A 25,472-nucleotide genomic window follows, 5' to 3' on the forward strand; every position below is an offset into this window, starting at 1 on the left:
TACAGAGTGACCCACAATGCCGGCTGCTGATTGTCCCTCCCGGGTTGTCTCTTCCTGCTGGAAGAGCTGGTGGCCAAGGGAGACCTCTCCGTGCGCCGCGCAGGCTTCTTGTCTCTTCCTGATGCGGTCTGTGTTGGTCTCCGGTGCAGGGGAGTGTGTCAGCCTCACTCCTGTGCTCCTGGACTGATGCTAGTTGTTGTTGGGAAGGGGTGTGAAGTCAGGGCACAACCTGTGTCACCATGTTGGTGACATCACTCACTCTCTGCCCACTTTGAGCTTTTGTTCTGCTGTGGGAGGCACCCCGTGAGCCAATAAACGCGTGATACGATGTCAGATGCTGCTAAGTGCTGCGAAGAAGAGTAAAGCCGAATATGGGGATGGGGAGAAACGGGGGTGGCAGGACATGCTGCCATTCCATTTAGCTCAGAAATCAGGTCTTTCCGAGGAGGCGACATTTAACCAGGGACCCAAGTGTCTTAGTTTGGACTGCTGTCATGAAATAGCGCAAACCATGTGGCCTAACAACAAACAGTGATTTCTCACAGTTCTAGAGTCTGGAAATCTGAGATCTGGGTGCCAGCAGGGTCGGGTTCCTGCTCTTCCCGGCTCCAAGAACTGCCTTCTTGATGTGTTCTTCTATGGCAGCAGGAGAGAGAGATCACATCTCTTAGAAGAGCACTAATTTCCACCCTCAGGACTTCATCACCCCACCTATAAATACTCTCACGTTGGGAAGTACGGTTTCAGGGTAGAAGTCCTGGGAGAACACAAGCCATTCAGTCTTCTAGCATGAGTGAAGTAAGGAAGAGCTTTCCAGACACTGGGAATTCCAAGTTTAAAGATCTAAGATGAGACATGGTGGAGGAGCAGCTCTATTGGCTGCAGTGTTTTTGCTGGAGCAGAGTGTGCAATGAAGGAAAGAATATTTGGAAATGAACTTGGAGAGGTATCAGGGCCCGGTCCATGTAAGACCTAAATGATGGGCAACATGGATTTGATTCCCATATGGGGAGCCTTTTCTGAACAGAGAAAGATGTGCTAGGACTTTTCATTTTATTTTATTTTATTTTTAAATTTTTATTTATTTATGATAGGCACACAGTGAGAGAGAGAGAGAGGCAGAGACACAGGCAGAGGGAGAAGCAGGCTCCATGCACCGGGAGCCTGATGTGGGATTCGATCCCGGGTCTCCAGGATCGCGCCCTGGGCCAAAGGCAGGCGCTAAACCGCTGCGCCACCCAGGGATCCCCAGGACTTTTCATTTTAAAAGGTTACTTGGGATGCTGTGGGGTTGCGGGTGGGGGCCAAGAGTGGAAATGTAGTATGGTCTAGGTGAGACTGGGTTGGTAGTAATGGCAGTTCTAAGAGGTGATTGGATTGGGGACACCAAAGATAGAGTTGGTGCCTTTTGCCGATACATCAGTTGTGGGATGTGATCTAACCTCCAATGTTACGGTATTAGGAGGTGGACATCTGGGGTGGATTAGGCTTACATTTAAGGGTCATAAGAGTGGAGTCCTCATGATGGGATTGGTGTCCTTCTAAGAAGAGGAAGAGTGACTAAAGCTTGCTCCCCACCACCGTCCATGCAAGGACACAGCGAGAAGGCAACCATCTGTAAGCAGGAAGAGTGCATTCACAGAATCCCACCCTACAGGCACCCCGATCTTGGACTTGATGCCTCCAGAACTGTGAGAAATAAATTTCTGTTGTTTGAGCCACCCAGCCTGTGGTATTTTGTTATAGCAACCCAAGCTAAAACATCTTCCCTTCCTATTTTCTTTTAAAGATTTATTTATTTATTTATTCATGAGGCAGAGAGAGAGGCAGAGATGGAGGCAGAGGGAGAAGCAGGCTCCATGCAGTGAGCCCAATGCGGGACTCGATCCCAGGACTCTAGGATCACGCCCTGGGCCGAAGGCAGGCGCTAAACTACTGAGCCACCCAGGGATCCCCTCTTCCCTTCCTATTTATTTGTTTAATTAGTTATCCATGCCAGTTGGACAAAGCTAAATAATAAAATTCAAACACCATTAGCAGTGTGTAAAATTTAAGTAACAGTTTACTTTTCTCCCTCCAATAGTAACCCCTTTAAGGTAGCCCTTTGTTTTTTGTTGTTTTGTTTTTTAAAGATTTTTTTAAAAGATTTATTTATTTATTATTTATGATAGACACAGAGAGACAGAGAGAGAGAGGCAGAGACACAGGAGGAGGGAGAAGCAGGCTCCATGCCGAGAGCCCGACACGGGACTGGATCCTGGGACTCCAGGATCGTGCCCTGGGCCAAAGGCAGGTGCCAAACTGCTGAGCCACCCAGGGATCCCTAGATTTTTTATTTATTTATGATAGAGAGGGAGATAGCACCACCATGAGTCAGGGGGAGGGGCAGAGGGAGAGGGAGAAGTAGACTCCTCACTGAGCAGGGAGCTCAATGCAGGGATTGATCTCAGGACCCTTGAGATCATGACCTGAGCTGAAAGCAGATACTTACTGAGACTGCCAGGCACCCCTGAGATAGCCCTTTGAATAGCTTGAGATTTATTCTACTAGATCTGGGCCATCTAAGGAGGTAGCCATTTGTGATGCGTGGCTATTCAAATTTAAATTAATTAAAATTAAATACAGTGAAACATTCAATTTGTCAGTCATACCAGCCATATTTCATGTGTTTAGTAGCCATCCAGGACTACCTGCCCCAGTGTTGGACAGAGTAGATAGCATTTCCAGAATGTGCTGTCTTGAGCAGCACTATTCTAGATGAATTCTGTTCACATACAAATGTGCATGTGTATATGTATAAATATATGCACACACATATATCTGTACAGTTGGTATAATATTGTACATACTCTTCTGCAATTTGTTTTTCCCACCTAACAGAGAAACTGTTAATTTGGTGTGATCCACATGCAACATCATGCCAGGAAAATTTTTAAACAGAGTGCATAATCAAACATAGAGTTGTAGTAAATTAAAAGTATTTTAATTCCAGATTTTAGAGATAATTGTAGCACATCCTTAATGCTTGTTCCAACTTTAACAGAATAAATTATTTTTTGGAAATAGTCCAATCAGCCTTGGGTATGTAAAGAAAGATCCTGGAGTCCCGGGATCGAGTCCCGCGTCGGGCTCCAGGCATGGGGCCTGCTTCTCCCTCCTCCTGTGTCTCTGCCTCTCTCTCTCTCTCTCTCATAAATAAATAAATAAATAAATCTTAAAAAAAATAGAAAGTGTTTAGAGACATTAGTTACAGAAAGTGCAGACAACAAATTAGGTTTAAACTTTTTAAGGTGAGTAAAGAATATTGGAAATGCACCCTTTTGTAAAAAAATGCATTTATTTATGTTAGAAAATATGTAATCTGGATGGATTAACAGGATGCAGGAAGAATAGTTGCCTCTGGGAGTGGAGATATTGTAAGGGGGACAGAGTAGTATAGCAGGATGATTTTTTTCACCCTTTTCTTTATGTACCTTGTAACTATGTGCTTGTATTACTTAATAAATAAAAATAAGTAAAACAAAGAAGGAAAAAATAAAACATCATTAAAATGTGTCGGATGCAGAATAGGTGGTTTAGGAGATAAGAGTCACTTAGGACAGAAAGAATTCTATAGTTCAGTAGGAGCAGAGAGCTGGTCTGAAGTTTCATGTGACCATCAGATGAAACCTCATGAGGCCTCCTGGCATGCCAGGTTCCTGGCTTGCCAGACCATTTCTTACAGACTGGTTATTTTGCAGTAATTAAAGCTATTTACAACTGGTTTAGTACGTAGAACTTAATACATTTTAGGAGAAAAAATTTCCTAGCACTGAGTTTAGTTTTGTTTTTTTCCCATGCAACCTTTCATAACACTTGTGAAACACAGTTTAGGAAATGCCGATTTAAACTCTTGGAAATAATTACCCCAGAAAGACGGGGTTGAAAGGAAATTGTTCTAGGTCTGAGGCACCCTGCTTCAGCGCCAGTCTTTCAAGAAGATGAATACTGGTGTTAATTGAGTTTAATTTGAATAGTGACGTACCACAGCTTATTCGGCACGTACCACCCACAGAAAGGTCACAGGCATTGAGTATGGACTTGGTAGCCTGCACTGCCCTGTCTCCTCCCCCATCCTTTGCTTACAGCCGCTAACAGGGACCAGAGGTGGGAGAGTGTCCAGCAATGGGGGGCACGGGCAGTGGGGACCGAGGTGCTTTCTTCCCCAGCACGTCTCTGTATTCCAGCTTCCAGGAGACCACGACATCAAAAATGGGAGTGCCCAGATAGCCAAAGTGAAGTGTAAGGTTTTGAAAACAGAACCCTGGAGTTCAGAATTGATCTTTTTCTGTTAAAGCAAGTGCTGTGATATGTACTTTTTCAGGAAAGAAAGCAAAGAGAAAACCAGTTAGGGAAAAATTTTGTCCAAAACTGCATGTGTTACAAAGGAGATCTTGTCTGTTGTGGAAGTTGAAGGCAGTGACTTCCCAAAGGCAAGGATAATTTTCACAATATTTAACAACCAGCACAGCAGAGGAATTCACACACCTGAGTAGATGCCAGCCTCACATACTGGTGTTGGGGCTGTACCAGTATGTACAGGCTGAACGGCACTCCTGCTGAACAACAAAGCTGTTAGAGACCAGAGGTGAGCCGTTACTGGGTTTTGTGGCCAAGCCTTCGGGCTGTCCCCTCAGTGTCCATAACACCCTATAGAGTCACTGCAGCCCTACTTCATAGCTGGCAGCTTGATGGCCATATGACTAAATTCTGGTTAATGGGAGGCATGTTATCACATAGTCGTTTCTAGAACCTTCCTTTTAAGGGACAGTATATGTCCCTTCTGCCATCTTGAGGTTGGCGTCACTCGTGGTAGAGTGCCACACACACCTTCCTGGACTTCTACCTGAGAAAGAAAGAAACTTCTCTTGTTTAAACCACAAATACTTCGGGCTTGCAGACCCTCTCAGCCAAACCTAATTCTAACTGTTGCAGGTCCCTAATCTGTTAGGCAAATTCAATTTTATTTAAACTCTTAACCCTCCTGTAAACTAAGTATTCTTATTCCGATTTAATGGGTTAGGAGACAGAGGTTGAATGAAAATTAAGGAACTTGCCCAAATACCAGAGCCAGTCCTTGAATCTATGTCTGATCTTTCTGACTTCAAATCGCCAGGAGCTTAATCCTTGCCTCAGTAATTAACGTGAAACATAAAGGGCATGTGGCACATGGTTTTGTAACATTCATGCGTTGGCAGAGTCCCAATTTTGTGGATTTTTTTCAAAAAGACTTCGGGTTTTTCAGAGAAATTCATTTGTGGCTTTTTGAAAGTGACAAACATGTTAACTGTTTTTCAGTCAATACTTAATCAGAAAAACTTTTTTTTCAAATTTCAAAGAAAGCTGTGTTGTTCCTCTAATTTCCAGTGTTTGCTTAATTGTCATTTGTTAATCAGGACATTTCTATGAAAAGAGGTTAGTTCTAAGAGAGACTGTGTGGTTCATTTTCTTTAGTTATATCTACATTGAAGGATATTACAAGAAAATTTGGATTTTTCTAGAACTCTCCTTACTATACAACAACTCCAGAACAACCCCCACACACACACACCTACTATATGATAATGTTGAAATTAGAATGGGATGAAGGGTCTGAGTTATTTGGATTGTCACTTAGGGGTAGCCTTTGGAGCCAGCATTTCTGCAAGATTTATACAGGAAAACAGACATGAGGTGGCTGTGTGCCATGCTGCTTGGGGCTGGGGTGGAGTGGGCACACTGGCAGCTGATGCCCGGAGCACAGGTGGGACCCAGCAGGTCTGGGGAGGCTGGTAAACTGGGTCCAGTGCAAACAACTCGTTGGCAGCAGAACTCGCAGTAGAGCAGGGGATCTTGACCTGCTGCCAGGGCTCCTGGTGGTGCCCTGGGCGATGCTTCAAGTCCATTCATTTTTATAATCTCACAGCGGACACTTAATTGGTTAGAACAGCAGTCTCTTGAGTGTATTCCTGAGAGCACTGGATCTGCAGGATTTGATGTATAAAAAAAGAATTCTGTGGCAGACAGGTTTGGAAAAATTCTGTGTTGTCATAGCTCTCTTGGAAATTCACAAAGGTGAGAATTCTGTTTCACTTTGTTTAACCCAGTTTCTGAAACATACTTGAAAATAGAAATTGTGTTTTTCAAAAATTTTACCGTGCTCTGGAAACTACTTCATGATTCTTTCAATAAGCAGTTAATAATGGTATTGGAAGTTGCTTTTGTGAGTAGGTTGGATTCCTGAGAAAATGTAAGGTTTGCGTCTAACAACATAGGACTTTTCTTGGCATCCTGTTTGCTCCTATTTTCTTGGCCATATTCTCTTAAGTTTAGTGCATCTCTGCTTGTGTGTAGTTCAGAGCAGCAAAGCTTTAATGCTTGAATGACCCATTTAGGTCATTTAATCATGCCTCTTTGTTTGCTGGTTGAGGAAACTAGGGTTGAGAAAGGTTAAGTCATTCACCAGAGTCCAAACAGCTCGTAAGTGAGGATGGGGCCAGGGTCTCTTCATGTACCATTTCTCAGTTCCTAGTGGAAATTACTTGAGTTAGTCCCTTACTTTCAAGACTTTTCTTTAGTACTTCCTCCCAAGTGGGATGGATAAGAGCAAAAGAACTGATGTTTGATTTCCTGCCAGCGTTTGGGATTGGCGGAAGAGGGGGTACCCAGGGAGGCATAGATGCTACTCAATAAAAAGAGTGCTATGGGGGAAACCCAAAAATCCAAATAGGACTGTTGTGAAAAATAATTTTCTTTGTGTGACTAAGAATGACTTAAAATAAACTCTCTTTGCAAGCGAATGCAGAAATTAAGTTACTTCTGGGTGGCTCAAAGCAATGAAGAAATTAACAACTGAAGATAGCTGTTGCTATACTTTCTAGATTGGCAGCTGCCTTGAGCCCATCAGGCAGTGCTCATTAACTTCCAGAGATGGCAGTGGTCTGGTTTCAAGGGTTTGGATGGAATGATTTTTAAATTGTTTTTTTAGAAGCCCAAGAACATTGACATCATTAGAGTCCAAATTATTATTTCGCTTTAATTTAGATTTTTCTTTCTTCCATGGTGAAATTAGTAGACCCTTGTTCATTACTTGCCATATGAAATTGGATTATTTTCTTAGGAGAGGTTCTTTTTTTATTGTTTTATTAAGTGTCATAATTTCCCCATCATAAATTTTTGTGGCATCAATGTTGAATATTCTTATGTTTTATGAAATAATATCTACAGCCTTAAAATTTAGAGAAAAATAATTAAGCCACAGTGTTTTCTCCTATTCAAACTAGAGTATTTCTTACTTAAGAAAAGAGAGGGTTAAAAACAAAAAAAAAGAAAAGAGGGTTAATGAAAGATCATTTTGATTTTTTTTCCTTAGATATTTTATTTATTTGAGAGAAAGAGCACATGAGTAGGGGGAAGGGGACAGACAGAGAGGGAGAAGCAAACTCCCCACTGAGCAGGGAGCCAGATGCAGGGGTCAATCCCTGGACCCTGAGATCATGACCTGAGCCCAAGGCAGATGCTTAACTTACTGAGCCACCTAGGCACTCCAGCTCATTTTGGCTGTGAGTAGGCCTTACAAACCCTGCTTGAACTTTGGTACCAAACTGCTCCTATCTTTAAATTGCTCTAATAAGTTCCTTCTTCTGTTGAGTGGACATTTGCCTTGTTCCTGATTTTTGTTCTTTAGCCCTATTCAAGGAGCAAGTTCGAAAGCCCCACTGCCTATACATTCTCATTTAATCAACATAATGAGTCTGGCAGGTAGGTATCATTTACCTTCCTTTTTACAGATAAGGCAACTGAGATTCAGAGACTGAAGATTCTAAATGATTTTCAGTGATTTAGATTAAATGATTTGCCACGGTCATGACATAACAGGTAATAGCCAACTTTATCAGTAGTGCCCCCTCAGCGTGAGAAGGAGGCAGGGTGATACCTGATGGAACAAGGTTCAGGATCCCTATTGCTATGGAAAGAATCTCTTTGCCTCCCCACATCCAACATATGACTTGAAATATGGTGGATGGTAGGGGCAGGAAGGTTGTCTACTTGTCACACGCATGCCTGTTTCCTTTATCCTCTTACCTGGAAATGTCATCAAACTTCAGATTGGGGTTTCTCATGGCAGCTGGTTAATCATAATCTATTAATTGAAATTGTTTGATGGTTAGCACTCAGTGAGTCTGTATAGGGGAAGTCAAGTGATATTCAAATGCATGCCAGGTCTTTGTGCAATGCACAGAACAAAGACTCAATAAATGCTTGTTGATTTTGGAGTATCAAGTTGGTGGCCTTTGGAATTAAGAGGCATGGGTATTGTTGGAATGCCATTCACATACCATGCACAGACTGTGTGCTTCTAGCTAAAAGGGTCCTGAGGTTGAGTTGGATTGAAGTAGCATGGCTGAAGTAGTACTTATTGATCCCTAAGCAAAAGGGGTGAGGGTGGGGGGCAAAGTCATATGGTAAAAGCTGGATTGAGTGTAAATTATGAAGGACAAAACTCCATGTGGGTTAGAAACCAGTAAGAATTGGAATTAAGAGTATATTCCAAGGCAAGAAGCCATTCTGAGTGAAAACTTAGGACTGAGGGTATATTGAGGGGCTTAATGGGAGCAGACCCTATATCTAGCCTTTTTCCTTCCAGATATATACCCTAGAGAAACTCTGGAACATGTGCGTGGAGACAAGCTCAGGAAGATGCGACTCTTTAACTTTTTTCCCACCCACTTTTTAACTTTTACTGATGTAGAGATCAGTATTAAAATATAAAGTTATCCCATGAGATGGCTAAGCACTAAATTCAGGATACTGGTTTGAGTGGAGCTCATTTTTGCCTTGTGAATGCATGATTCAGTAGTTCCAAGAACACTGTCTAGATTCCTATTCTCAGTAGGTTGGAGTTTTGTGTGTATATTTTCTTAGCTAATGAGGCTGTAGAAACACAGGGCAAGAAGAACTCTGAGAAAACATCAGGTCTCTTCTTTTGTGGATGATGAAGCAGAGATGCAGGGATGAAGATTGTAACTTGCTAGTGGTGGGCCTAGGAATGAGAGCCAGGCTTTTCTGACTGCTGTTGCAGGCCTCTCTGCACCACACCATGTGTGCTCTCTTAATGAAGGATCTTTTCTATAAATTAGTGTAACTAGTTCCTTGCCCCTTTCCCTTTGTGGGTTTCCATTAGAGCATGTCAGTGCACTCTGGTGCTTTAAGGTATAAGTTTCTAAAGCAGAACAAGTATATAGATCACCAAGCCCTGAGTGTATTTTTCTTGTGTGAAAATATATTTAGGGTCTATCCACATTTCTTTTCACCCTCCCAAGATGTTTTATACGTTTTTTTTTTAATTAACAAATATGGCTTATTTGTTCTGAAAAACTTTTATAGAACAAATTCTTAAAAGTTGTCAATAATTCAATAACTTCCAACAGGAAAAATGTTAGTGATTCTCAGTCCTCAAGCTGACATTCATTTGTAAGGAACACAATATTAAGTCCAGTTAGAAATGGACATAATTGCTTCAAGGAGTAGCATAGTTACCACAACGTGACCTAAAAAGGCATTATGTGTTCTCTATAATATGGCTTTGTCCACTTTTCTTGAGCTCTTTTGTAGCTACTGCACACCAAGAGTCTAAGACCACAGTAAAAAACAAAAAAATTCAGTAACAAGATATCAACCTTTCTTAAATTTTAATGCAAAACAATCAAATAGTATATAGGCAGAATAAATAAATCAATGAAAACATTGTATTTTAGGTTATTTTTTTAAGAGTTTATTTATTTACTCATGAGAGACACAGAGAGAGAGGCAGAGGGAGAAGCAGGCTCCCCACAGGGGAGCCCAGTGTGGGACTCGACCCCTGCCCTGGGATCACGCCCTGAACCAAAGGCAGAGGCTCAACTGCTGAGCAACCCAGGCGTCCCTTTAGTGTAGGTTAAATGCCGCTATTAGCATTGTGAACTGATGAGCCCCAAGCACTGTGGAATGGAGACTTCTATACAACACGCTCCAGTTCTAAAACCACAGTGATGTCCGTTAGTGACTTGAATCCTGTGGTGTGTGGCTGGCCATCAGGTGCTATGTACACAAATGGTTCTCACATGCTGAGAAATGCTGTATGCCGAAAATTGGGTTATTGAAAGAAGCTGCCTGTAAAGTAGAGATCTCTGAACTCAAGTGGAAATATGGATGTGTTGGAAATGGAAACAGGTGTGTGTGTGTGTGTGTGTGTGTGTGTGTGTGTGTGTGTGTGTGGTATGGTTGGGTGGATGGAAAAAAGAGAAAAAAAACAGTGTGTTACAACTTTTTGAAGATGTGCATGCGGGGAAACCCTTCTTTTTTCCCTTTCTCCTCAGCTCAGAGATTTATCATGGAATTTGATTTCATTCAGTCACTGAGAGTTTTTACTTCTGATAAGCTTTTCTGCCTTTTTGTAGCATGGAATGAGTGATGGATACATTGGCCAGCTTGTAATCAGTGGTAATGTCCAACATCCTATTTATAAATAATGAGTCTCCTTTAGTATTCTATAGTCTTCTCCTGTCCCAGGTTTGTTTAAAAACTTCGATGACCCCTTTTAGCCAAAGAAATCATTCCTCAGCTTGTTCTGACTGGATGAGCTGAAATAGCATGGGATGTCTCTGTTTCATTCGGTGTGATAACTACTCTGATGCTTCTTATGGTAGTTCAGGTGTAATTGTCTCTGTGCTTGGGGAATCGTCGTGGCTTTTATCATTTGATTCAGTAGTAATAGTACTTTTCAGGACATGAAATATACAGAAGCGAAAACATATATTTCACATACTTTCCTAGTAAGCTTTTCCGTTTCGTAAAGATGAATGATGGGCTGATTTGTTGCATTTCCTCAAAGGCGCACTAGTTGAGAAGCAGCGCTTGCACATTTTCCTTTCTTTCCTCCTTTTTGTCAGCAGATGGCGTCTTAGTTTCCTCTCTCTTTTCTGTGTACTTCTTCGCCTTTTTATTCTGTCCATCCTCCTCCTCCTCCCCCATTAGCCCCCCCCCCCGCATCTTAGCAAATATTTGTCACAAGAATGAATGCTATTATATTAAAAAAAAAAAAAAAGTCTGACTGTGACACGTTGTCTTTTCAAAAGGACAAGAAGGAAAGGAGGAAACAGGTTTTCATGGCTTCGGGCATAATACAGCTGGAGAATTTTTTCTGCTGACATGTTTATTTATTCGTTTATTTATTCAAGGAGCACTTATTTCCCTATAGAAGCGGATCTGACATTTTATTGTAACAGGTTTTCCTTTGTTTTTCTCTCGTGTTGTTTTGCATGTACCTGGCTCGCCTTTTTCCCTCTTGGGTAGATGTGCCCCTTTCATTATTTTTACTTGTTTTTAAATACAAAGTGTTTTCCAAAAGAAAAACCCTTTGATGTACAGAGAAATAGATGAAATTACTTAGTTTGAGGAGTAAAGCTTCAGTAAAACTGACATTGATTGGGGCTGCCATTGGGAAGATGAAGTGATTGGGTGGAGAGCATGTACAACCGAATGAGAGGCTGCAAAAGGCCAGGGTGGGGTTTATTAATATGCATCGGAAAACCAGACTGCATGTGGAACACATGAGGGAGCTGATTGAATCTTGTAAGGAAGCCTATGAACCCCATGTTTCTTTTACCCTGTTCTCCTTTCTGCGGTTTGTATCCATTTACTGAATGTTTCCAGAATGGCTGCTGCATAAAGAGCAGGTATATGAAATTGTCTGTACTACCAAGGATACAATCTTACCAAATGTAACTGTCCCTCTCCTGCTTTTAGGAAAAAGAGTAGAGTGAGCCCCCTTTAATCTTTAAGGTCTTATTACCACCTAACTCATCTTCTGCTTGTGTAAAGCCAGGTTACAACACAGCACCCTCTTCATGAAAATTTTAATTCTACTCCCACCCCCTTCACCTCCCACCTACCCCCAGAAAAAGTGGCATTGTGCTCCTCTGACCGTGCTCTTCTGACCGTCCTTGTTAGCATTTGTGCAAAACCCCCTTTTTGGCCTTGTTACTTATTACTTCGTAGCGCAGTTACTTAAACAGTTGTTGAATTGAAAGCATCTTGGGGATCCCTGGGTGGCTCAGCGGTTTGGCGCCTGCCTTCAGCCCGGGGCGTGGTCCTGGAGTCCTGCATCGGGCTTCCTGCTTGGAGCCTGCTTCTCCCTCTGCCTGTGTCTCTGCCTCTCTCTCTCTATCTGCGTCTCTCATGAATAAATAAATAAAATCTTAAAAAAAAAAGAGAGAGAGAGAGAGAAAGCATCTCGACTCCCAGTAGTTCTCAGCACAAATGCCAGGAACAGACATGCTGCCCACTAAATGACCTATTGAATACTTATTGCATGTTAACTTTTTCAGTGCCTTGGCTTCTAGAATCAGACCTGGGTTTGAAACTCAGCTCTGCTGTTGACTAGTTTTGTGATTTTGGCCAAGCCTTAACCTCTCTGCATTTCAGTTTCCTTATCTGCAGAATGGCGACTTGATGGAGATATTGTAGAAATAAAAAGCAACAGTGTATGCAAAACACAGTGCTTGGGGCACAGGAGGTGCTCTGTGATCTCAGTGTGTACCCACATGTCCTTCCAGGACACACGGACACACACATGGTATATGTATGCATGGAAGATGCTAGGCATTCGAACCCAAAACCACACAGGTCCCGTACTCATGTTGCTTAAAGAAGTAAAGCCATACAAGGTGGAGAATGATGGTATTGTCGGGGCAGTAGAGATGGAGTGCCATGGGGGTTCCTATCTTTCTTTTCTTTTTCTTTTTAAAATATTTTATTTATTCATAAGAAACACACAGAGAGAGGCAGTGACATGGGCAGAAAGAAGCAGGCTCCATGTGGGGAACCTGATATGGGACTTGATCCCAGGACCCCGGGATCACGACCTGAGCCAAAGGCAGACACTCAACCACTGAGCCACCCGGGTGCCCCCAGTCCCTGTCTTTCTCTCAGAGAAAGAATGGATCTGGTTTATGGAGAGTTTTAATGCAAGAGGTGGCAATTTAGGTTGGACTTGATCAATATAACTGGAGGCTAGAAAGGCAGACAAATACTTTAAGAGATTTGTCTTTTCAGAAACTATTGTTGTACAGTAGAATTTTGTGGTCGAAGACTGAGCTTGCAGATGAATACCCAACTGATCTTCCAGGAATTTTCCCTGAGATCCTGCATTTGTTTTTGGATGGCCTACTGTTTTGGGTCCAAGTAGAGTAGTTGCCACCAGGCATGCTAGAATTGGTAAGATAGTTTGGTAGCAACCTCCCCGGACACTGAGTTGGGATGCTAAGTTGATTGCACTGTATTGGGTGCATTTCCCGCGGGTATGGAGAAGGCGAAAATTAACTTGGTGACTGCCCCCAAAGATGCATCAGCATGAAGCTTTTCAGCTTAACGGGGACATAATCAGACACAATACAAAAGAGGTCCCCAGACCTTTCTGTGTACAGATTTTTCTTAAATGCTTTTAAGTGGATAGGGGATAAAAGAAGCATGCAATACTAGACCATCCAAACAAGAAATCAAATGTTTTATCCTTGTTGGATATTGTATCACCCAAATTCAAGTGTAGACCTTAGTGTGCTGTGGTCTCTGGTCTATAAATGTAATGTCAGTGGTCCCAGTTGGCACAGAGATCTACTTCCCAGACTGCTGAGCCCATTAAGTAATGGAATGAGGTTTATATGCTCCCCTCAGAGGTTGAAACTCTTCACAGTGAAGATAGCCACCAATCCCCACCACCCCCACCCCCAACAGTAGTATTTTAGAGTCCTTACATAAGGGTACCGTGACTGCAAAGTCTCCTCAGAAGAATTTCAGGAGTGGTCTGAGCACAGTTGAGTTGTTCGCCCTCTACTTCCCTCATTGTCAGCTGGGCTCTTGTTCCAAGAACCTGCAGGACCTGAGAGGGTCCTGAACTGCTCATGGTGGGGACACAAGAGAGGGTCTAACCCTATGTACTCTAGAGCTAGACAACCAATGACCTGTTCCTATGTAGAAATACGTTGAGCAGAAACTGCTTTTGAGGGTGGGCACTTCTTTGGTATTGGGGGGGCGGATGCCTGGTGTATCTTACAGGAATGACCCTGTTACTGATCCTATAGCTAGGAAGAAGGGGCTGGTCTCTCTTGGCTCTTCACCTTCTTTCCCCCACCTTTAAATGCCTCTCCGTTTCTTGTACTGTTTAAATCATAAATTGGGAAGAATTTATTTTTCCTCAGGCTCAGCAGTCCTGTTTGGGTTGTAAAACAAAGTCAGAAGCAAGAACTTAGTGGCATAAGCTCTGGGGTTACATTGCTGGTCCCTTCAGTCACTTACTGTATGACCTCAGGTAACTCAGTTTTGGAATACTTGTGTTTACTCATCAGTGAAATTATACTAATAATACTTATTTCACTAGAGAACATAGATTTGTAACCTGGAATCCATAGATGGTCTTCTTAAAGCTACACATACAGTCCTATATTTCTGGGGCCTTTACCTTTTTTTTTTTTTTTTTGGATTCTCAGAGGAGTCTTTGAACCCTCTTCCCCCAGATCAAGAAGCTCGGCCTTGGAAGTTATTGTGAATTTGGTAAAAGATAATAGATTAAAAGTGCTTTAGTAATGTGAAAAAACATTATTGTTTCAAGTAGATTATAAGCACTTGGCCTAGACCACTTAATTCGTATTTCCTCTATTTTAGTATTCTTCCATAAACATGTCTTAATTTTTTGCAATATCTCCTTTCCTCCCTCCTCTCCATCTCTTCCTTCTTTCTAGTTGCAGGAGATTTAGAGTAAAAACCTGAGTGCAATTTTCCGGGCTTAAATAGTTGTCAAACCTCTAGTTCAACCCTAGTCTTATTTCCTGGATTGTGCTGTGTTACCAGCTTCTACCAGTGCTTTGGTATTTAAACTGACTTTAGGGTCTTTGATTTCCACAATATTCCTCTGATTGCTTTTTGTGTTCGTGATATTTCAACCCCATGTCTATATTTATAGAGAAAAGATTAGTTTTCTTTTATATAATCCTTTGAAAGTGACACCTTCAGCTACTTATTCCATTTGAACTTACTAAATACTCTTAAGTATGAGCTTATCTTTTATCAGAAACAGAAAGAAAAAAAATCACCCTGGATTTCTCTCATGAGACGCTTCCATTCTAAACCAGATATAGTTCCTAGTTCTTTTGAGTTTTCTGTTATTACATAATAAACCATCCCAAAACTTAGTGGATAAACACAGTTGTTTTCTTTGCTCGTGACTGGGTTGGCTGGGTTCAGCTGGGTGGTTCTTCTGCTGGTCTCTCTGATGATCTAGAGTGGTTGCAGCAAGATGGTGGCTGGGGCTGGAAGATCCGAGACAGCTTCACTCATGTCCATTACCTTCGTTGGGTCATCTGGGAGGTTTTGATCTTTTCTTGCTGGGTCTTCTATATATTACAGCTGAATATCAATTGATGTTTGAGAGGATAAGCCCCACTGTGCAAATACTTACCAAGCTTCTGCTTGCCTCATACTTGCTAACCCCCCATGAGTCCAGCCCAGAGTTGATATGGGAAGGTGCAGCACAGGACATGAATACCAGAAGTCATGGTTCATTGGGGGTCACTAAGATAACATGCCAATTAAGTCAGCCTTGACTTAATTGGTGTAGCTCACTTAATATTTTTATGAAATGAGTGATTTAAGTTTTCAGTGCAGGATAAGTCACAACACATCTCTTTATAAGGTTAATTTGTATTCAGATGATCCTCTCTTTTTAATCTTTGCTTATTTACTTTTTTATATATTTATTTCTTTTGACAATTCAGGTATTTTTTGTGCCCCCCCCCCCATCGACACACACACCAAAACATAACTTAAAATTTATTTAAAATTTGAAAGTATAGAAGTTTTCCTGTAATTCTTATTTTTTTGCTTTTATTTGCATAAGGAATATTATTTTTTGCAAATTGTCTATAAGTTTTACCCAAATGGTGAACTGTAGGTGTCTTCCCTTTTACTTATAGCCACTCTGGGTATGTGACATCAGTGAGAATGAAGTTTGTCCTTTGCTCTAAGGAAGCTCAGATTTAGAAGTCTAAACTAAACAACTGATGAATTGAAAGATCTCCAGGTTGTGAGATAGAAGTCCCGCATTGGGCTCTGTGCTCAGTGGGGAGTCTCCCTCAGATTCTCTCTTCAGCAGGCTCCATGCCCAGTGCAGAGGGTTCAGCCTTAGAACCCTGAGATTGTGACCTGAGCTGAAACCAAGAGTCAGACGCTCAAATGACTGTACAACCTGGGCGCTCATCTGAGGGACATTTTTTTTTTTTTTTTGATATTTTATTTACTTATTCAGGAGAGACACAGAAAGAGGCAGAGACACAGGCAGAGGGAGAAGTAGGCTCCATCCATGAAGCCTGATGTGGGACTCGATCCCGGGACTCCAGGATCACGCCCTGGGCCGAAGGCAGGCGCTAAACCGTTGAGCCACCCGGGCTGCCCTGAGGGACATTTTAATTTATGAGAAAGACCTGACAGATTATGAGAAAGATCTGGAAAGCTGATTGTACTGAACAATAGTATTTCTGAAAGTAAGGTACTTAAGTATAGTACATCTCAAACTTCCATGTGCATGCAAATCTTGGGGAGCTTATTAAAATAGATTCTGCTTCGGTTGCTCTGGGCTGTTTATTTCTGATGAGCTTCCAGGTGATTCGATAGTGCTGGTCTGCCAATAAGGCTTTAGTAGACCTGACCTTCTGAGGTTCTATCCTGGCCAAGCCTCTGAAGTGTATACCCACTTAATTCCTACATAGGATACTATGTGACTTTTTACTTCTGTTATTGACCTCCAGCAGGACAAATAGAAGTCCTTCTAGCATCTTCTCACACATACCTCTTAAATTTTTTTCTTTTTTAAAAAACAATTTTATTTTTAAGTAATCTCTACATCCAACATGGGGCTTGAACTCATGGCCCCAAGAGTTGTGTACTCTTCCAACTGAGCCAACTAGGTGCCCAATCTTCCTTATGACTTTCTTAATAACATTTTCTTTTCTGTAGCTAGCTCTATGGTAAGAATATAGTATGTAATACATATAACCTACAAAATATGTGTTAATTGATCCATGTTTATGTTATCGGTAAGGCTTCCAGTCAGTAGTAGGCTATTAGTAGTTAAGTTTTGGGAGAGTCAGAGGTTATATACAGATTTTCGATTTTCGACTGTTCGAGGTGGGGGATGCTTAACCCCCACATTGTTCAAGGGTCAGTTTTATTTCCTTTGGTCTATGGCATTGTCATTTGTATAAATCTGGCCTTTGTTAATGGCTATAACTTAAAAACAGAATTCTTTAACTGAAATTGATTAGTCCCTCAGAGATTTCTTCTCAAAACTGTAGTATCTGGCTATCAACAAGACTTCTCGCTTGTATCAGATTCTTCTTTAAAGCCATGGTATGTAGAAGGCCAAGTACTCTGGTCTGCCAACTTTTGTCCAGTGCCAGCTGATAAAAATGGTATCAAAATGTATTCACAAACACTCACAAGACTTCATGTGAATGAACCTAGAGATGTGGCTATCATTCCTGACTCCGGTGCCTTCATTTCTCCAGACCTCTGTTTTTCTTTTCTTTTCTTTTCTTTTCTTTTCTTTTCTTTTCTTTTCTTTTCTTTTCTTTTCTTTTTTTTCTTTTCTTTTCTTTCTTTTCTTTTTTTCTTTCTTTTCTTTCTTTCTTTTCTTTTCTTTCTTTCTTTCTTTCTTTTTCTTTCTTTCTTTTTTTTATAATAAATTTATTTTTTATTGGTGTTCAATTTGCCAACATACAGAATAACACCCAGTGCCCATCCCGCCAATGCCCTCCTCAGTGCCCGTCACCCATTCACCCCCACCCTCCGCCCTCCTCCCCTTCCACCACCCCTAGTTCATTTCCCAGAGTTAGGAGTCTTCATGTTCTGTCTCCCTTTCTGATATTTCCTACCCATTTCTTCTCCCTTCCAGACCTATGTTTCTTGGACATTTCTTTGGAGGTACCAAAATCCAAGCCTACATTTTTCTATGCATATTGTGTTCTTTCTTCCAACCTTCCTCTTTACAGAGGGAAGAAATGCAAACCTCATACATCTAGTCCGTCCAAATAGTCCTACCAAAGAAGTTGTTTTCCAGTTAAAAAATATTTTTAATTGGAAAACTATACACTCATTTTCACCTTGGAAGACACTACCAGTGGAACTCATGCTTTGAACAAAGAGTGTAGGTAACAGGAATGAGGGCTTTAGAATCAAACTTGGATTTGCATCCTAGCTCAGCTGTTACAGGCCTGATCTAAGTCATTTTTCTAAATCAAATTGAATATGGTGAGGGTTCTCACTTCTTAGGTTGTGTGGGAAATCCAATCTCAGTTGTTGTTGGGACCCCTCACTTCCCAGAAGGAGAGCAGGGACTTCTAGTCCTCATCCTTTCTGGTTGCCACTGTTCGTACACCTGGCCTGGACCCCTAACGCCACTCAGAAAGGAGGCTCATTAGTCACTCTGCTTCTCCTATGGCCAGCTCACGAAAGGGGGTCTTTGCAGAACACCCCGAACCATATGTTTACTGTAGTCTCCAGAAGAACTGTTTCAACATCTTTGTCTGAAAACTGCCCCTGGCAGGTGTATAAATGGCGTAGGGCTTTGCTTTTCATGGGATCCTAGCTCTATCCCCTCCCAGTTTGGAGAAAATCAGTCCTCTGGTTTGAACAACTCCCTTTTTCAATCCCACAGGCCCACAACCTTCATACCCATAGGGAATCCTAGACTTGAATTCCTTTGGTCTCCACCTTTAAAACTCAGAGGCCCCCAGGTTAGTCCACCCACCTAGAGAATTCTCTTTTTGTTTAAAACATCAGCCCCTCCTCAGAAAAACAAAAACCTGTTTACAATTACTGCTGACATTGTGCATTTACTTTGAGTCAGATGCTATTCTAGAAGACCATTAGGTATCTTTAGTATTAAATAATTTATTACTAACTTTAGTTTACATAACTCTATGGGTGGTATCCTTCCCAATATTTACAAGTAAGGAAATTGTGGCTTACAGAGTTTGACCAAGCACTTGCAGCTGGTGAGTGGGAGAATCTGAAGGTGAACAGAGATGTTTGGTTACTAAACCCTGGAAACGTGCATGCTGGGTTCTCCCATTGCTAGTGACTCTTCCAGTTTGTGTTTGTTAAATGTATTTCCCTTATCTGAAAACATTAGTGTATATGAGAGGGTCCTTCTACCTGAACGATCTGTGACTCTGCATCATTTCTGTCTTACTTTCCATCTTTTTCAGCAAGAGAACTGACTTTTACACTGTAAAGGGGACAGAGCCGCAGCAGTTCCCTGGAAAGTGTAGCTCAGTGGGGGAGATACCCGCTGACTCCTGTTATAATTAGTGCCCCTCAGCCTCTAGTTTGCTGAAAGACAATGCAGAGAATGTCAAAAGGCCCCAAAGGGGCACCTGGTGGCTCAGTGGTTGAGTGTCTGCCTTCTGCTCAGGTCATGATCCTGGGGTCCTGGGATCGAGTTGCGCATCGGGCTCTCTGCAGGGAGCCTGTTCTCCCTCTGCCTGTGTCTCTGCCTCTCTCTGTCTCTCTCATAAATAAATAAATAAAATCTTAAAAAAAAAAAAAAAAAGCCCCAGTGTTGACTACCTTTGAAAAATCATAGCAAATTTGAAAGGGGTCAAATATAGAAGGAAAACCACCTTTGTCCAAATTTTAAATAAAGCGAAAGAATCCGGAAACGAAGTGGAAATGCTTTGACTTTTGGTCCCCAGTGAAACACAGAATCAATGAAATGGCTTATCAACCTTTTGAAAAGTATGTAGTATTAGTAGGTCCATCCAGCACCTGACCCTACAGGACAAATATTAAGCTGACTTTATTTCCTGTTTTGAAAGAGTCTACATATGAAAGGTATGTTGTTCACATATTTTGTCTTGAATTTACTAAAGCATTTGAGAATTCTATGAAGATGGTGATATGTTGATTAGATCAGTAGTTTCCTCTCCCTTTTTTTTTCTTCCCGCTAAGAGCAGATTCTCATTTCTACTCTATACCTATTGGAAGAGAATTATTGAGAAAAGGGCCCAGGAATCCGTATGTTAAAAAAGTTTAGGGACACCTGGGTGGCTCAGTGGTTGAGCATCTGTCTTTGGCTCAGGGCGTGATCCTGGGGTCCAGTCTCCTATTGCGCTCCGTGCATGGAGCCTGGTTCTCCTTCTGCCTATGGAGCCTGGTTCTCCCTCTGCCTATGTCTCTCTTGCCTCTCTCTCTCTCTGTCTCTCATGAAAAAATAACTAAAACCTTAAAAAAAAAAAAAAAAAGAAAACTTAATCCAGGTCCACTTCAGCCAGTCCACAGACTGGTGTTTGAGAAGCACTGACAAAAGTTTTCAGATTTTGGTGGGGGCAAGAAACCTCCTGCTCAAATAAAATTTTATATGAAACTCTACCATATAAAACAGATGAGATGACATATGCCTAGTATAAATTTTTTGAAGTCTGCATTTGTAATGTTGACTGAAGAGTCAGAACAATGAGGCTGTTAATGAAAAAAAGATTTAAATCCAATGTTGATAACTGTAATAGCTATATTCACATCAGCTTCTGTGTTTAATAAAACTGTATATTTTGCTTTAAATGCATAATATTTAAGAAATCTCTTATAGATAACTACTCACAAATTATAACAGGTTTTTTGGGTGTGTGTGTTTGTTTTGTGCTTAAATAGCTTGCCTTAGAATCCCAATCCCAAGATTCCACCAACCTGAGGTAGGGAATATTTGTTTCGGAGCCCGTAACCCTGTAACGAAACTTATGGAAACAATTGCGCACATTCCTTATCATAAATCTAAAGTCATACAGGAAACTTCTAATTCTGAGAATAAATATTTACCCTCTCTCAAATAGGATATTATCACAAAGGACTTTTTAACTGCGATGAAAGCAAGGCCATTATAGATGCCCCTGAGCTTTGCCTGGCATTTAATGAAGCCCGCACTGGATGTGGTTTTGTATTTGTGTGCTTTACTTGGACAACTGCATGAGAGCGGACTGTGCCCACCAGTATTTTTCATAAGACTAAGGTGGGGCTACACTATCCCTGACCAGTGTCACGTTTCCAAAAAGTCCATGTGTGCACAGAGAGATGGCCCAGGAGCCTGCTGGGGATACTGCATAGGTCCCCCAGACAGGGCTGTCAGGCGTGACCTGTGTAGTTGCGGTGGATGAAAAGTTTGCATGTGAACCATATTGGTGTCATGTAGAGCAGCCACAGCTTTTAGAATATCTGAAATACATTGAAACATTAGAGACAGATGGTGGTATCCTTGGAGCACGTCCATCGAAGTGCTCTTTTTAAAAACTGATTTATGTTCAGAAAAATGTTTGGTTTCCTGTGAAATACAGAGAACGTTGGGGACAACTCGATCATGTTGCAGACAAGAAAGATACTACCCTTGAGAAAGTGAGTTTGTGTCCACAAAGCACACAGTACCGATGAGTACAAATGCGGAAGTGACCTCTTCCATCTAGGAAGTTAGGGAAGGCTTCCTGGAAGAGAAGACATTTGAGGAGGCGTTTGAGGATATTTTTTTTTTAAAGGTTGAGAATTTTATTTTAAAGATTCTATTTATTTATTCGAGAGGCAGAGACACAGGCAGAGGGAGAAGCAGGCTCCATGCTGGACCCGATGTGGGACTCGATCCCAGGTCTCCAGGATCACGCCCTGGGCCAAAGGCAGCACTAAACCGCTGAGCCACCCGGGCTGCCCGATATTTGGGTTTTGGATATGAGACTATTAGGGAAAAGAAATGATATTCTAGGGCACTCACTTTTTGGAGAGTATAATTTCAGGCAAAAATAGTATTGATATCACTATTTTCATCTTCTTTCCTCATAAATTAACTCTCATTTAAAAATATAATCCATTCATAACAAGCTCAAAAAAGGATCATTTTCATGTATTTAAACATGCTTGAGGTTTCCTTCAAAGTTATTACTGTCAGACAGTGACTCACTCATTGACATTTAGACCTTCCCAGTGATACTTGGCTCAGCTTGACTGCCCCTGGAATACCTACACGCACCATACATTTGCCCTAAACCTGGCCTCTGAGAGATTGATAGCCCTTTGTTCATCTGTCTATTCACCCACGCTGGTGTATTGAGCACCTCTCTGCACAGATCCTAGAGAGTTCTAGGCGCCCACTGGTGAAGGAGTCAGCGCAGGTCCAGAGACTTGGACGCCTGGAAACCACCTTCAGTTCTTATCATTGAACTACATTTAAAAAGATAACAGTGCAGCTTTTTCCCACAAACTGGTAACAGCATACAAGGGTGCACATCCCAGAATTTTTACATTTTAACAAGGATCAAAGCTTTGCCTGGAACGACTTCTAATCAGGAGAGCGTGTGAGGGGAATTGTGGTTGGAGCCTTGGGACCTTTCCAGCTTTATATGGCTTTTGAAGTAAGCAGGGTTGATACTGTCCTATCTGTACTAGAAGGTGGGGACTGGGTCTAATAATACTTCTCTAGGGAAGGAAGCCTGAAGAGAACTGTACAGCAGGGGGAGCATCAATGAGATATACCATAACAGAGAAGAGGACTTGTTACAATTTTGTCTTTTTTTTTTTTTTTAAGATTTTTTATTTATTTATTCATGATAGTCACACACAGAGAGAGAGAGAGGCAGAGACACAGGCAGAGGGAGAAGCAGGCTCCATGCACCGGGAGCCCGACGTGGGATTCGATTCCGGGTCTCCAGGATCGCGCCCCGGGCCAAAGGCAGGCGCCAAACCGCAGCGCCACCCAGGGATCCCCAATTTTGTCTTTTTTGAAGGGCAGGAGAGCAGAAGAACAGGAGAGGGGGAGTGTAGCACAGTGCCAGGTGCACAGAGCACTCAGGTGCCCAGCCTGGCTCTTGGTGGTTGGGCAAGTCATTTAACCTCTCCATGCATCTGTAAATACAGATTACAGTGATAATAGTACTCACCTCAAAGGATTGCCGAGGGTCAGTAAGTTAATGTATACAGAACATTTAGAACTGTGCCTGCCACAGAAGTCAGTATTAGGTTAAGATTAGCTCTTATTTCTTTTAGCAATGCATTTTTCCAATTTCTTGATTTTTTCTGAGAATACAGGAAGAGCAGATAAAAAGCTAGATCAAATGAGATGGGTAATTCCTTACTTTCCCCTGTTCACACTCCCCACCCTCCTGCCCCACAGACCCCAGAAATAACTGCTTTTGTAAGGCTCCAACGTCATATTTGAATATATGACCTTGAAATTTACTGATTAAGTAATTCTGGGCAAAGCTCTAAGGGTTGGAAAATAAATCAAGCCTCCCACACATACCTGCTCAGCCAAGAATTTGTTTGCTCCAGGAACCGTGGGTGGGCGGGAATGGAAGCAAGCACACACCCAGGCTTATGTGAACTCTCTGTTCCTGCTTGAGACTGGGGTCATCCTTCTCCCTGTGCTTCACCAGCGCTTCCTGGGTACTTCTCATTCTCAATGGGAGAAATAGAGAAACACATTTTTTCATTTTTCATTTTCTCTCTTCAAACTCCAGGGGGAACACTCCCGCATCCTTGTTTGCTTGTTTGCTAAAGTTTGGCTTTGTATTTGCACTTGTGCAAATTGCTCCCAAGCCCAGGAAGAGAAGCACATGATGTACACTGGTGAACTGTAGCGTCCTCGCACGGTGCCCTGATTTCAGGGTCTGCGGCAGGGCTCTCCTGGAAATGCCCTGAAATTTTCTGTTGAAATTTTCTGTTGGTTCTTGTAGCCGGGGTTAGAGACTCCCCCAGCTTGCCCTAAACCTGGCCTCTGAGAGATTGATAGCCCTTTGTTCATCCATCTTTTCAACCACGCTGGTGTATTGAGCACCTCTCTGTGCAGATCCTAGAGAGTTCAAGGCGCCCAGTGGTGAAGGAGTCCGCACAGGTCCAGAGACTTGGACTCCCCCCCACCCCGTGTTTGCACTGGGACGTGTCACAGGTCCTTTTTGCCAGGACTGTGGGGCACCTGCTGTCTGCGCGTCCTGGGGAGATGGGTGAGGCTGCTTCCAGTGACATGTGCTACCTCGGGACATGTGGTCTATGGGACCTTCAGTTATTGGTTCCTGGCTTGTTTTTTTTCTTCTCAGTCTACCTAACACAATCCCATCGTCCTAGTGAGGTGCTCTCCTTAGAGTGGGTATGCTCTTCATTTCTGGGTGTGAGAACAGGCAGGTATTGGGCCCTCTCTTGTGGGAGGCAGGCTGGGATGAGGTGGAAGGAGGGCATCTCAGGCCTGGGGAAACCTCCTGGGTGCACAGCTAAGCTCAGACAGTTACTTGCCCTTAAGCCTGCGTGATCACACCTTGCCTGGCAGCACCGGCAAAACCATGAGGGATGTGGAGAGCTCTCAGAAAGGAGGCCTTCCATTTCTTGTTTCCTCCTGAGGTTATGGAACGCAGGCCTGTTGTAGGGACAGGTAGGTACCGGGTAAATGCTTTCTGAGGACCTAACCGGGCTTCCACAGGGAGGACTGGTGTTCGAGGGTCTCTGCCCTGGAGTTGGACCCCAAGTGAGCCCACCGGAGGGGCAGCCTCCTCCTCCCCCACGGCTGGCAGAGGAATGGCAGGAGTGGCAGACAGCCATTTTCAGTTTTGCCACTTGATTTGCCCTCTCGTTTGCTCAGGTCTAAGGAAGAACTGGCAAAATTAAAAGTAAAAAAAATTTTGTTTTGAGAATTACACCCTATCTGCAAACAGCCCCAGATCAAGAGTAACCACCAGACATCCTGTTGCTCAGCATGCTTGCTGGTCGCTGCTGCTGTGCTCAGGGCTCTGCCCTGGTGCTTAGGCCTTGAAGCAGATCCACGTTCTGCCTCATGAAGCACAGGCCACCTCTTAGCGCCATCGTAAAACCTGGAGGACACACAGAAGCCCATACGTTAACATCAGCATCTGGCCTGTTTGCTATGCCATCCTGCCCTCTTCCAGTTTTACTGATCTAGGCTATTTTGTAAAAAGAAATACTGAAAGAAATTTATCTGATTGACTTGATGTTAGGCCAGAAAACTTCTGCCAGTGCCTCTGAAATCTCTATTTTAAAGCAATTTTTTTAAGCCCCGTGAGGTGGACTAAAGACCTTCCTGACTTCTAATAGTCGCTTTCTGAAGAAGGTCCACTGTGCTTCCCTCTGTAAGAAGGAAGCGGGGTGGCCCTTCATATGCAAATGGCCCCGCCACCTGGGGAGGAGGCTACAGCCTCCTGTGTGGGCCTCTGGCAGTCGCAGAGCTGCATTGGCCTTCCCAGAGCCACATGGGCCTTCCCAGAGCCACATGGGTTGACCGAGGTGTCACCTGTGGAGCCCAGAACAATCCCTTCGCCACCCTGGGCAGCACCACAGGAAACACAAAGTGACTGGAGGCATCCTGTGCTGGGGAGGTAAGGGTG

At 42.7% G+C, this 25,472-nt stretch overlaps 1 protein-coding gene across 1 annotated transcript in view; it reads left to right on the forward strand.

The window, feature by feature from the left end:
- The window catches only part of LOC112928940 (uncharacterized), a 158,544-nt gene that overhangs the window by 84,959 nt on the left and 48,113 nt on the right, over positions 1-25,472 (forward strand). The gene's annotated exons all lie outside the window — the stretch shown is intronic.

The sequence above is a fragment of the Vulpes vulpes genome, chromosome 7 (assembly GCF_048418805.1).
Source record: "Vulpes vulpes isolate BD-2025 chromosome 7, VulVul3, whole genome shotgun sequence".
Classification (NCBI taxonomy): domain Eukaryota; kingdom Metazoa; phylum Chordata; class Mammalia; order Carnivora; family Canidae; genus Vulpes; species Vulpes vulpes.